The sequence below is a fragment of the Erpetoichthys calabaricus genome, chromosome 7 (assembly GCF_900747795.2).
Source record: "Erpetoichthys calabaricus chromosome 7, fErpCal1.3, whole genome shotgun sequence".
Taxonomy (NCBI): Eukaryota; Metazoa; Chordata; class Cladistia; order Polypteriformes; family Polypteridae; genus Erpetoichthys; species Erpetoichthys calabaricus.
Window position 1 is genome coordinate 149,071,205 of NC_041400.2, and position 15,199 is coordinate 149,086,403.

The window sequence follows — 15,199 nt, forward strand, 5'->3', positions numbered from 1 at the left end:
ACTTTAGACATTGACTAAGGCTTCCTTTGGTCAATGAGGTGATTATTAGTCTCTGTATAAAGTGGCTTACTCAGCTAGCTTCACTTTGATGGTTTAATTGGTTAATATGTCTCTCAACAATGCATAGCTCAGAAGAAGACTTTTGCATTCTTAACAACAAAAGAAGCCTTTGTTAAAGTCTTATTATGTAATATTATGTGATTAATAGACGCATTATAGGTAATATCTAATCTAAAGTGTTACCAAAAGTAGTAATATTATGATACAGGTATATCATACCATAAGTTGTTTGTTGTGCACTTATTAATACTTTTTCTGTATTGTAAAGCTTTAGACCATGTTTGAGTCTTTCTAGGCAATTAACATGAATTTCCCCTAAATAAATCTGGCACTACAATAAGAAGTATGGGAGTCACTCATTACCCCAACCCCATGCTCACGACTTAACAATTGTTCTCAGTTGTACGATTTCCCCAGCGAATTTCTTGTGAGGTTCAAGAAATGGACCGAAGGTCTCTATATTCAGTGGTATCTCTGTTTTTTTGTCCGTTCTAGTAGCAACAGGAACATTCAGGTTTAACGTGCTGGGGAAACTACTGAATACATACAGTAAAGGGAAGTCTGGACATTAAACTTTGTGTGAGGAAACCTGGAACCTCTGGTTGAAATTAAACAAATTGTTCTTTTTTAGGGAAGTCCCTGATCTGATCACATTCAGGCCTCTGTATAAAAGGCTGGTCAAGCAAGACTAATATTTGTATATTTGTATTCTTTATTTTTTACTTCCTTTCATAATTATCATTATCTCAAAGTGTATTCTACAGCAATTATCTTTACAATACAAGATGACCCTAGAACTTTACTGAAAGAGTAAGACTACATATACAGAATAAATGAAGTCAACCAGAATGTAAATTCAAGGGGCAAGGACTGAAGACTAGAAAGTCATTTTTCAAAATGTAATAAATAAAAGGTAGGTAAAGTTGGTTTCTTTAGGAGCCTCCTGAACAAATATGAAAAGGATTTCAATTTCACTAAAATTATAATAATTTAATATAATTGTATCTATACATTCTATTTTTTTCCTTTTAAGTAGCTCATTGTCTATACAGTTCTACAGCTGGATCATAAAATCACTGTCCTGCTCCACAGACAGATTGAGGAGATCGTTCCTCCCCCAAACTATGCGACTCTTTAATTCCACCAGGGGGGGGTAAACGTTAATATTTAACATTATACATAGTTATTGTCTGTTTTTTTCACCTGTATTATTATCATTCTTTAATTTAATATTATTTATTGTATCAGTATGCTGCTGCTGAAGAATGTGAATTTCCCATTGGGATTAATAAAGTATCTATCTATCTATCTATAAAAAATACAATCTTTTTCCCATTAACTTTTCTACATTATGTATGTTATCATTTGCAAACTTATTTTGAAAAGTTAAAAAAAACAGCTTTGAATAGGGATATAACTCTAAATATTACCCACATATTTTTCTATTCTTCTTTTTATCTAGTTTGATTAAGAAGTCATGTTGTGCAAGTTGATTGTAGGCAATGTTACTTTATTGAAGTAAAATGAAAAAATAAAATAAAAAATTTCCCAAATAGATAACATCGCCTAAAATATAAATTGACCTTAAATATTTTACTGATATAATTTTTTTATTAATAATGTGGACAAGACAAAATACTGTATGTGAAAGGCCATTGATAAACAATTTGCAAATCAGAGTGGGTTTAATGAAAGGAAATACATCCTGTATTTCTGTAGCAATGGGTAAAGTAGGTAGAGATGCAAAATGTCACTCCAGATGGCTACATTGTTCATTTATTCTTGAATATCTGCAGTTTCTTGGTAAGCTATCCATCCATCCATCATCCAACCCACTATATCCTAACTACAGGGTCACGGGGGTCTGCTGGAGCCAATCCCAGCCAACACAGGGCGCAAGGCAGGAAACAAACCCTGGGCAGGGCGCCAGCCCACAGCAGCTTGGTAAGCTATTTTGAAACCAAATACAGATTGTTTCCAAGAACAGGAAGCAAGGTAGAGTACACACTATGTTTTAAATCTCAGCCACAAACTGCTGAACAGAAAGCTGAAAATGAATTATGACACAATAATGAAATGGACTAGCATACTACAATCAACATGCAATGACGTTCAAATAAAATATGGCTGCTGTGTTAGTAGCAGTATTAGAAGCAATAAAACAACCACCAAACAAAGCAATCAAATTAAAAAAGTAACTATAACTTTGCTGATATTAAACATCAGACTGTAAATTTGAAGAGAATATTATGGAAAATAAATGCCTTAACAATCTGGTATGTTAATTATTTTATGAAGAATAGGACAATTCCTCTTCACGTAAAATTACCTATTGTTTTATAAAAATGATTAATAATTAAGAAACTAACTTCAGAAAGCAGAATTCTAATGCTTTGTCCTTATGTCAGTGGCTAGTCTGTGTATAGATAAATCCTGTTCTTAGAATAATCTGTCTGTTTTTTTCTGATCATTTTGGCTATTTCAAAAAGTAAACTAACATAAGCTTGCGCACTTGTATATTTAGACAAAATCCGGTACCGTTATAAAAAATGAAGAAATATGCAGGTGCTTCTTTTTCATGTAACCTCCATACGTGTTTGGGAATTTGTCCTACCATAACACTATGGCATCCATCTCCACCAAGACAAAATCAATTTCAAGATACCGTTGCAGCACTCTGTATATCACCATCAGTTTCAAACCACTTACCATCCAAATGCTTTTCCAAAGAGATGGAAGCTACTTAGTTCAAGGTCCATTCAGAGGTATGGAGTTTTACATGAGCAAGTCTGCATGCAAAACTCCATTAGAAAAGGTGTTTTCATAACATGACTGCAGGACATTACACCTCTACAATTTGACAATAAATGTCACTTAAGATTGTGCCCATTACATACAGAAATCAGATCATACTCCTACATGTTTGACTGTATTTCCAGGCAATGTTCCATCTGTTTACTTATGTGCGCAGCAGCAAAAGTTCAATCACACCCCTTAATGTACAGCTACACTTTAGATCTATGGCTATTTCTAAAAAACTCTATGTCTAAATATTCCTCTCTAGTATACTCTCATATACTATATGTGTGTCTGGATGTGAAATAGCAATTTGGCTGCTTTAACTTTTTAGCATGATTATATACTAGCACCAGCAAAGCTTAATTTTAAATACAAAGGGACCATGACAGAACAAATGTAAATTTATGTAATTTATGTATTATAGAAATCAGTGCAATACCTTGTGAAAAAGGTATTGGACACCCATGATTTCAAAAGTGGAATACATTGCCTTTGGCAGCAATAATTGCAAACAGACTTTTTCCTGTAATTTCTGTAGCACTGTGGAAGAATTGTGGTCCACTCTTTCCCATTGAATGGCTTGAACTCAATATATATATATAGGCCTGCGTGCATGAACAACTAATTTTTAAATCCTTGATCCAACGTCTAAAGGTACAATAGTTTAGCTCTGTAGTTTGACTAGGCCTAACCAAAACTGTAAAGTCTTTGCCTTCAATTATTTTGATGTTTGCTTGCTTATGTGTTTCAAATAATTGCTTTGTTTACCTTCAGGTTTACCTGCAGGTTAAATAACTGACAATTGGCCTAACATTCTCCTGAAAAATTATTGATACTAAGTTGTCTAAGCCCTAGCCAAATGACTCTTAATTGTGTTAGATTCTTAAGTTAGCATTTCTTCATATAGTAGATGGTTCATTTCAGCCTAGCTGTTCCATGTTACACTGATCTACTTACAGAATATTATTCTACAGTGATTTGGGATCATCCTGGTGCAGTTTGATGAGCTTGACGCAAGCACTTAAACTCTTAATAGTGAGTAGAGGGTTTTGCCCTGCTACTCCTGTATGGATTATGTCTTTACCTCATCTCTTTCTAATTTTGGAGTTATACATATTCTGGTAATCTGGTTCCCTCCCTCATCCCACTGACATGTAGATTGCGCATAGGTGTGTACCATCCAGTGCTGGTTCCTTACTTGTACCCAGTTTTTCATGAATACATTTAATCTCTCTGTGGTCCTTTAGCAAACAAGCATTATTAAAAAGTGAAAGAATGACTAAATAATATAATATAGCTTGTTAAAATGTACTATTTGCCCAGTACGTGTTCTCTTAACAAAACTAAAATAAATTAAAACATTATGTTTAATACATTAAACATAATGTTTAGATTAAATACAACCTTTAAATTTAATACATCTGGTAAACAAAGGGTTGGTTCTTGCCACAAGCTCATAGTGCCTAAATAGATTCCAAGTATTTTGACCTTTGAACTATTTTTGAATTCAGATAGTAGATGGATGGATAAAAGGCAAACTTTTGTAAATAAATTAGTTTTTTTGTTTTAAGGTTGACAGTATCATTTATTTATAGAACTGTTATGATTCTGCAGGGTCTCGTCTCTTAGAATGTTAACTGTCATTCTCTTGTTCTCTTTCTTCTTCTTAATTTGTTCACTATTAGTTGTAGTTTATTTATTGTTGCTTTTTGTTAACCACTTTCATTGTTTTTTGCCTATTTAAGTTTCTTTGTTAATTATGTAGTTATGTTCATTGACAATAATGTAGCGGGATCTAAGTTCCTCAAATGCTTCAATTATCAGGAATTTAGTTAGTTGAGGGTTATTCAAATTGCCTGTTACCACAGCTTCTTTGCTGTGCCATTAACTTTTTGTGGTACTGTTCTTTGGCTTTCTGTTAACTTCTTTGTTTTTTAGATAGATAGATAGATACTTTATAATTCCAAGGGGAAATTCACATACTCCAGCGGCATCATACTAATAATAAACAATATTAAATTGAAGAGTGATAACAATGCAGGTATACAGACAGACAATCACTTTGAATAATGTTAATGTTTACCCAAGGGTGGAATTGAAGAGTCGCATAGTGTGGGGGAGGAATGATCTCCTCAGTCTGTCAGTGGAGCAGGGCAGTGACAGCAGTCTGTTGCTGAAGCTGCTCCTCTGTCTGGAGATGATACTGTTCATTGGATGCAGTGGATTCTCTCTGATTGACAGGAGCCTGCTCAGTGCCTGTCGCTCTGCCACAGATGTCAAACTGTCCAGCTCCATGCCTACAATAGAGCCAGCTTTCCTCACCAGTTTGTCCAGGAGTGAGGCATCCTTCGTCTTTATGCTGCCTCCCCAGCACACCACCGCATAGAAGAGGGCACTTGCCACATCCGTCTGATAGAACATCTGCAGCATCTTATTGCAGATGTTGAAGGACACCAGCCTTCTAAGGAAGTATAGTCGGCTCTGTCCTTTCTTACACAGAGCATCAGTATTGGCAGTCCAGTCCAATTTATCATCCAGCTGCACTACCAGGTATTTATAGGTCTGCACCCTCTGCACACAGTCACCTCTGATGATCACGGGGTCCATGAGGGGCCTGGGCCTCCTAAAATCCACCACCAGCTCCTTGGTTTTGCTGGTGTTCAGGTGTAGGTAGTTTGAATTTTTATGGATTTTTTGGGGTTTTGACTTGCTTTTGTAAAGATTTGACTTTGACTTGTATTGTTATTAGTTTTTTAAATAAACTTTATTTTTAGCTTCAAATAGTTGATTTTCTTTTCTATTTATTTAATTTAATACATTAAATGAAAAACATTAAGTATCAGCTTTTGAAGGTATTTAGGTTGATATGGCCTTCCTGTTTTGGCCCCTTATCACAACAAGAACATGTTGAAGGGCAATATTCTAATGATTATGTTAATAGGCCCACACTCGGCTTGCAACATTAGTGACCACAGAATTCTATAATATATACAGTACAGAGTTTAGCAGGAAAGCTGGACACATTGCTTTGGTGGTCTAATTCATGCCTTCCTGACTAATGATAACACTCCCTCATTTGTGCCTAAAGTTAGGTTATGATATCTTAGTGAAGTTTCACAGCTCACAGCATTTACTTGTTTTATTTCACTGTTGGCGCATAACTACTGTCTACTGTATTTGCTTTAACCAAGACTGCAGCACCCCTTGGTGAATGGTAATTAAGTAAACACGATTGCAAACTACACATAATATTAGCATATCTGCTTTATGTACTGTATGTTATGTCTGTAGCAGTGCAAGGGAATTTTGTTTGAATTGGTTCCTGTTTTTACTTTTTAACTCTTTTTTCTAGACTAATTTCAGAGATCTGACACTCAGTTTGGGGGGTTTTGGGGTAACAGAATATGATTCTTGTAATTATTTTGGATTATCTGTTCTCTTTAAATTTTGTTAATTAGATTGATGCATTTTATACACCATTTTGTTTTTTGCGATCACTTCCATTTTGGGACTTCCACAATTAGAACAACTGCCTGCATTGTCAGGGGCATGCCCTCAGAGGTCATGCCCTTTGAGTAATGTCATGATGGGGTAAAAGGTCAGCCGAGAGATCACTTCTTTGTCTGAGCTGTGGAAAACAAAACTATTTCAAAGCAAGGGAAAGGCACTATATAAATAATATGCATTATTATTATTAATCTTCAACTGATTAAAATGCTCATCAGGTTGTGATTTTTGCTACTGTTATTTTTGACTATGACTTTTGGTTCTTGGTTTGGCTTTGATGAACATATTTTTAATTTCCCAGTTCTGGCCCTTTTCCGTCTTTAATGTCTGTCTCCTGGTTGCCTCACAAATCTTCATCAGTTTGCTGACATGACAAATTTCTGTATTAAAGGGACAGGAGAGAGAGCAAAAACTTAAGCTATAATCCAAGTCAGTACTGGGAGGTCAGAAAATTATAACCAAGAGAAGGGGCAGGATGGATACATAGTCAGTGAGGATTGTGGAAGTTTGAAATGATGAAATTATAAATCAGAAATCAACACCAAAATGAAAATGCTAAGCAAACTCATGGTTGTAAATTCATACTAGATTTGTAAACTTATAAAGTCAGAACACATTTTTTCGTTTTTACATTCCTTAATCACAGATGCTATGAATCACCTTTTGCAAGCTTTTAAAAAGTCACAACATTAGTGAAATAACGCAAGGCCCCTGGTTCAGTGCATAGCATTTTGGCAACGAGACCAGAAGATGATGGTGCCCATAAGAAAACTAAATGGTATTGCAGCAAGACAAAAAGAAAACAGTAAAATTTATTAAGAAATGTCTAAAGAAAATAGTCAGCAAAACTAAACATACAGAGTGAATCTCTGATATTCCAAAGTTTCAAAACCACAAAACAAAAACCTAATGTAAAACAAAATTATTTACATCTGAATCATAATGTAGTAACTAATTAAACCAGAACATGGTCACACAAAAGCACATAGTGGATTACGTTTCAAATCTGTCAAATTCTAAAAAAATACTTCTAACAACAGTCCTTCTGGTGAAGCCAGTCCTAATACTTAAGTAATAATGTTGTTCTCACGAGCAAAAGAGGAGAAAGAAAACGTTAGTCAATTAGTAAGCACCAACAGGACTTGATCAATGTCTATAGCTGGATTGTTTGCATGTTGTTTGCTTCACTAAAAAAAAATTAACTTTCACTGACACTGAAAAAGATTACTTTTTAATTCAAGATCCAGTATGCAGAAGCACACTGCTGAGTGCTAACATGGCACATCGCATCTGTATCTCATGACCAGCATCAGGAACAGCAACCATAAATAACATAGTAACAGCCATGTAAATATAAATACAGAATGGTGTCAATGACACAAACAACAAAACACAAAATGGTGTCCAAAGAATAAAGATAAAATATATAACTACAAAAAAATAAACCTAAAAATGTTTTTTAAAAATTGAGCAAATGAGCATTGGGATGTCCACAATGCATATTCACATTGGGAGATATAATTCTAAAGCACATCATTTTTTCCACTCTTTTCAAGTATAAAAAAGTATTTATATTTTTTCTTCAAACTTAATTACTGTTAAACACTGGACAAATGAAATGTACTCATCCTTAAACTGGAGTATAACCAAAAGTTCTTTCAAAGAGTGGAAATCTTGCAAACAGCAATTTGATATGTTGTCTCTAAAACTGAGATGGCATGAATTTTAATTATATAGAGTTTCATCAAAATGTAGCTGTTGTTTTATCTACCCTTTAGACCTCACTTTAGTAATCTACTTAAAACCTGTTTTCTCCAACTTAGAAATATTGAACAACAGGTACTGCAAAAGTATTATTCTCTTAAAACATATAATCCCTTGGGATTAATAAAGTATCTATCTATCTATCTATCTATCTATCTATCTATCTATCTATCTATCTATCTATCTATCTATCTATCTATCTATCATTTGATTTCCACCTTCCATTTAATTTTAAATGCTTTAGCAAAGATTTTAATAACTTGATGAAGATGTCTGAACCCAGAGGAAATGCTGTGCATAGAGGTGAGGTTAAGTATATTTGGCTAAGAATTTTCAACCTCTTGCTTGTATTAATGCTCCTTTCCTGTCAGAAGAGTTATGTTTCACTTTCCAAAAGCCCGCTTCCAATGCCAAGGTCTAGTGTGCCTGGGTGCATTCCATTCTTGTTTTTAACTGACTAGCATTGAAATAGACCCTTCTCCTTCTCTTTTTAGATGATGACCCCACAATGTTTTTGTGCTCAACTTTTTAAGAATTGTGTGGGTCATCTGCCCACCATGTGTTCACTGGAGAGCACTACTCTCAGGCCTAGTTAGAAGATTTGTGATGGTCAATTAAAAATTTTTCTTTGCCTGGTTTCTTTCCTTAGATCGATTTGCCATGAATAACCTTAACAGGAGTACATATATGGAGACAACATAACTCTAAGGATCATTGAGGCACACATTGAGGATCACTGAGGCACACAAATCCACCACCACACCAAGGAAAGGTAGTCAGGATGTCGCCTAGACTGTTATCAGAAATACAGAGATCAACTGGGAATGCTGCTGAGAAGGAGCACTTCTGAGGAACTCTGTGGGTGTGCACTACTGACTAGAGTTGAAACCATCTTTGTGGCTGAGATTGCTGCCATGACTGAAAAGCTCTGTATTGACAAATTCACAAGGATGGATGAGATCAGGCATGCAATTCTGAATGCACTGGATCTTGTGGAGATGCTTTTGGCTATTGTGCCTCTTCAGTATACATGGAAGGATCAGACAATGTCTTTAGACCAGCAGGCTGAGGTGGTGGTCTTCATTTTTAAAAATTGTGACAAGAATGTGTGTTTCAATTACAGCAAATTATAACTAGGTACTGAAACACACAGTCTGTTAAAAACCTCAAATTCAAGAGAAGCAATATGGATTCTGTCCTGGCTATGGAACAGTAGATCAACTCTTCGTCATTCCATAGATCCTTAAGACTGTCATAGGCTATATATTGCATGTAAACTGGAAAAAACTTTATGACCATGGACCCCATGGTATCTTATAGAATATGCTGCACTAATAATAATTATAAACTTATTCTATCATTAACCTTTTATAGCCCAAGGATACTGTGCAAAACACAACAAAACTAGTTAAAAATACATAAAAGGACGTCAATAAAAGATAACAAAATAAATTATACAAAGGATTTTCCTAACATATATATTTTAAGTCTTTTTTTAAAAATGGGTATTGCATTTCACACTATCGGAGCTGAGACACAGAAGGCTCCATTACTCGTGGTTCTTTTTATAGTTCTAGGAGCGGTAAGTACAGCATGAACATCAGATGATTGATACAGGTATACCAGTATAGAAGATCAGAGAGATAAGATGGAGTGTGGCCATTTAAGGCTTTGTATGTCAGAATTAGTATTTTAGATTGTCGATATGCAGTTTAAATAGGAGCCAATGCAGTTTCTTCAAAGTTGGCATAATATGTTCCCAGAGCCTCGTCTTTGTGAGAACCCTAGCAGAAGAGCTCTAAACATTCTGTAGTTTCCTCAGGACTTTGGATAACCATACAATTAGTTAATGCAGTACAGTAATCCCTCACTTATCGCGGGAGATAGGTTCCAAGGCCGACCGCGATAACTGAATTTCCGCGAAGTAGGGACACCATATTTATTTAATTATTTAACGTGTATTTGGACGTTTTTAAACCCTCCCTGTATTGTTTACAACCCACCCTTTACTCTATTAATAACAGGGACAACTGCTAAGCAATATGAAATCGGTAGAAAAGTTTACACTTACTGTATAGCGAAGTACACGTAGCTATACAGTATATGACGTGATGAATATGCTGCGCAGTAAAAATGATGACGATTGAAGGTGATAATCCCCTGAATGCAGTAGCAAGAGCACGTTAATGTTGAATGAGTGAGATGAGACTTCCTGGTTAATGCAGCACTCCGTCGCTGAGCCAATCAGCAGCACACAGGAACTTAACTGCGTGCTCTGATTGGGTAGCTTCTCAGCCATCTGCCAATAGCATCTCTTGTATGAAATCAACTGGGCAAACCAACTGAGGAAGCAAATACCAGAAGTAAAAAGACGCATTGTCTGCAGAAACCCGGGAAGCAGCGAAAAATCCGCGTTATATATTTAGATATGCTTACATATAAAATCTGCGAAGTCGTGAATCCGCGAAAAGTGAACCGCGAAGTAGCGAGGGATTACTGTAGTCCAGTCTAGACATAATAAAAGCATAGGCTAAACATTGAACACCTGCCAAAGTCAAAGACAGTCAATGTCAGGCTAAATTCCTTACAGTAGATGATAAAATGATGTATTCGCTAAATTACCAGTATGTGGAGCAAAGTACTCTATGTCAAAATTGTTAAAGGTAGCACTGAGGTCTAACAAAACAAGTATGCTCATAGTCCCAAGTTGGATAGTCATCAACAGATCAATAGCCACTTTTATAAGGCAGTCTCAGTGCTATGACCAGAACAAAATCCATACTGAAGTCATTCAAATAAAGCATTTAAATGCAAATTTAACTAAATAAGCAAAGACATTCAAAATTCTATAATCAACAAACACAAAGAAATATAAGCTTACTAGGCAAAGTTCCAGTACAAAATTAAATTTGCAAGTTAATCAAACATTGTTAGGATAAAATACTGTTCTTAATTTTGCTCATGTAATTGTTTGCATGTTCCTGACATTTTTTATGAGAAGCCCAAATGATGTACAATTTTCAGTGCACACACAAGAATGACTGTAGTAATTCAGAAATCTAAAATTAAATTTTGAATTAAATAATTGCTTATATAAATTAACTTATTTTATGTATTTGGAAAACCATGTTTTATTCTGTGAAGTGATCTTGACTCTACCTAAGGCAGAAATATTAATAAGATTTTTTTAAAGCTATAAGGCCTAATGATCCTTGAACAGTCATTTTCTAATATTGGTCAATATTTAACATCTTTAATTAACAGAACTCAGGCCAGAACAGGCTTCCTTCCAAGTTTTATATTTACGACAAAAATTTGTTTTGCACGTGAAACATAAAACTCACTAAAAGAGGTTTTTCAAAGATTTTAATGATTTTCTGAGTGGAAAACAAGGAATATTGCTCTCTAATGCCTCATTAACTGTGCAATACAGGTAATCCACATCACACCAGTAAAATTACTCATATTCTATAACATTTGTTCACAACACAGTATATTTTTTAAAAATGTGATATGCTACAAATTCCCTGCATGAAGACATGGTAAAATACACCATTGTGAATATGACAGTGTTTTCTCTGTATAAAATGCAGTACACGGGCAGCCTATACCTTGCCATTACTTAGCACATGCTCTTTCATTTATCTTAATTCTTGTGGATACAGCTGAGGATATGTAGGCTCTAAGCAGTATAGAGAAATGTACTGAGTATCATTTCTGCCCTAATACACTTTTAAGATTGTGATCGCCAAGATTGTCATAATATTTGGCAAAGTGAGCATCATACTGCCAGAGCAACAACAGTATATGTCTCATGACTTAACAAAATGTCTACACTTGGCAGGATTTTTTTTATGAGAGAACTTTCATTGAATACTAAATGGCAGACACAGTTCACATGTAAGCACTTTCAGACAGAAACTAAACACATTTATTCATGTGTCAATGGCAAGAATATTGTAAGTCACAAAAATCCATAGGTGTCTTTTTTTTAAGCTTCGTTATGAATTCAATTCCATGTGAATCACTGGATTATTCACCACTATATATTTTCCTCTCTCTCATTTTTTACTGACTAATGTTGTTAAAGTCCTCATATAGTCAATACAGGATTGGATAATTAACTGGCAAGCTTGTGCCTTGCGTCACTGTAGCCATTTAGTGTTCCTATACTATTACTCGTCCACTGGATGTTGTGGCAGAAGAAAATTGAGAGGAGTTAAAAAAAAGAAAAAGCTGATCTCCAAAGAGTAGGGACATTCATTTCCAATTTATTGTTATTTTGATTTATTTGCAATACATATAAAGCAGCTTTTTATGTTTTGTTTTGTTTTCCAAGTAATTAAAGGCTCATACTTATGGATGTTTTGTTTTTGTTTTGTTTTAAATAGATTTCCAGGTGCAGTTGTTGTGTGAGTTGGAATCTATCCCAACAACAAGAAACACATTGCAGGACCTGTCCATAAAATTAATTTATAAGGAGAAAGAATTAAACACCAAAATATCTGTATCCGCAAGTCTTCCAACATAATAATGTGAAGTCCTAAAAAGTCTTTAATTATTTACATAATTTCACCAACATCTGATAAAAAAAGCCTATAATGCCCATCTGTATACACATGCAATCAACTACAGCACTGCATTAAGTTCTTAAGAGTAAGAAAATAGGCCAAGATAGAAATCTGGCAAAAACAAAGTTAACTCATAAATCATGATCAGTATTTCCTATGCCTTTGTTTATATTCCAATAATAATTTTATCATTAAGAATCCTTAAACTTCTAAAGTTATAATAGATTAATGAATCAATCCAAGTATTTTGACAAAACTTCAAAGCTGTAAATTAAAAGTATGATGCTGATTTTTAGATATACAATATTATATTGAAAACTATCACAGTCAGTATTTTAAATAAAGTAAACTAATGAATTTAAGCTACAAAGTACTCCAAATAGGAAAGAAAATATTACGTATTTTGTCAATGAAAATTGCCTTCCCTAGATCCATTAATATGCGCATTAATACATTTAAAGTCTTGTTTTGATTCACTGCTCATTGCAATCCTAATTTTTTTAAATTACCAACAGATTTTGCATGACTGAATTTGACTGCAAAGGTACTAAAGTGAATATTCAGACTTTGACATTTGCATTACTTTATTAATAGCAAGAAAATAACCCTTCTGTGTAGATTGCTTGATTTTGTAGTAAAAATGACTGAATCACTTTCATAAACTTCGTTTTGTCTGTTGTTTTTAGCCAGTGTTATTTCCCTGGCTTATATTTATTTCTTGTTTGTTTGATATTTGTATTGTTTTTTCAAGTTTTCACTTTTCTTTACTAATATTTTGTTTAATTATTGAATTGGTATGTTTTGTATTTTTATGCTCTCTGCATCCATTCCTTGTGTTTTGTGGGTGAAACCTCAGGAGGCTGGACCACCCTGATATCACTGCTTAATATTTCAGACTAGATGGTAATCCTTAAGTAGTTCATTAAGAGTGCATTTTCTGTGATTATTATCTTTTTCCGGTTTCTTAGTATTTTGCTTCTGTCTTTGGATTACGATTTCTGGACTGTTTTTGGACTTGTTAGCCTTGGGTTGCCTTTTTAGACAAACCCCTTTGCCTCATTTTGCCTTCTTGCAATTTTTTGTTCTTCTTTTGTTAATTTCAATTAAATCCCTGCATTTATAGTAGTAAAACTTCACTTGCTTGTATGGAATTTTATTTGATTTTAATAAATTAAATAAATTTTTTTTTTAAATCCTGCATTTATAAAGATTCTTTGCACGGACTTATCTCTCAAGTCAGTGGTTTGGCAATTCCTCTCCCTTGAGGGCATGTGTGTATATTTTGGGACATTTCAACTATTTTGAACTTTTGAAACATGTTCTTCATTCGGGGCTGTGCACGCCAAAGCCTGCCTGTTGTGTTTGGGGTCAGGCTCCCTAGGGAGAAACCTATCCATAGGCAAGGCAGTAAAGGTCCTGGCCTGGCTTGTGGGTCTTTTTGGAGACCTATCACTCTTTTTGCAAACACTTATTCACAACAAAGCACGACATATTTACAGCCTGACTAGGGCTCAAGGCAAGGGTATAACTCAAAGAAGGCAAACAGATACAAGAAGCAATAGGCCTGACCATATATCTGACTCCAAAAAAAGTTGAGGAGTGAGCAACATAATAATTAGAAGAGTTTTACAAAGTGCAACAAGGGACAGAAATGTGAGCAGGTGAATTTATCAGCCAATATAAGGCTACAGAAGCATTGGTGGTTTCCCATTAACACAGAACGTGCTCATTCCAACTAAGTGCAGAAACCAAATTCACTGATGAAACTTAAATTGCTTGACAATAAAAGTAACAGTCTAATAAAAAAAAAAAAAACAGTCGTATACAGATCCTGGCTGACTTAGTCTTGCATAGTGGGTTAGAGAGTTCTGATCATTTGTAGCATTTTACTGACACTCTTCCAACAACATTTTCATAATACCTCACACTTATCTACAGGACCATGGCAATAAATGTAAAGACATATTTTTGCCTAGAAAAATAGAAAGGTGCAATATGTAGCACTAGGGTATTGATCGCATAAGTTTTCACGTGCCAAAACACAAGTGGAACGTCCGAAAGGAGTAACGCAGCGGGTTTGGAAGTTATTTGATAAAATGTAAGTGAGTAAAGTAAGTAAATCTACAATGAGATTTCCTGTGTAGGAGATTATTCCAAACATAATACTATGAATTACCAGAGAAAATAACAATTCTTGGTATTACATGAACTCAAATGTAGTAGGTCTGAAGGTAGAAAGCAGCCCTGGAGAGTTTGCCTACATTCACACCAGGCCAATTCAGAATAAACATTTAAAATTCATGTCTTTTGCATGTACTGTACCAGGTAAAGATATATCGGTTCACTATGTATGTATCATCTTTACACATTTTTTTTTTACATTCTAAATAAATTTCTTTAACTTTATTTTTGGAAACTACACAATTAGTATCAAAAAACCATAACTGAGAATGTGTATCCATTTTCTCAACCTATTTATCCAGAGCAGGGTCGCTACA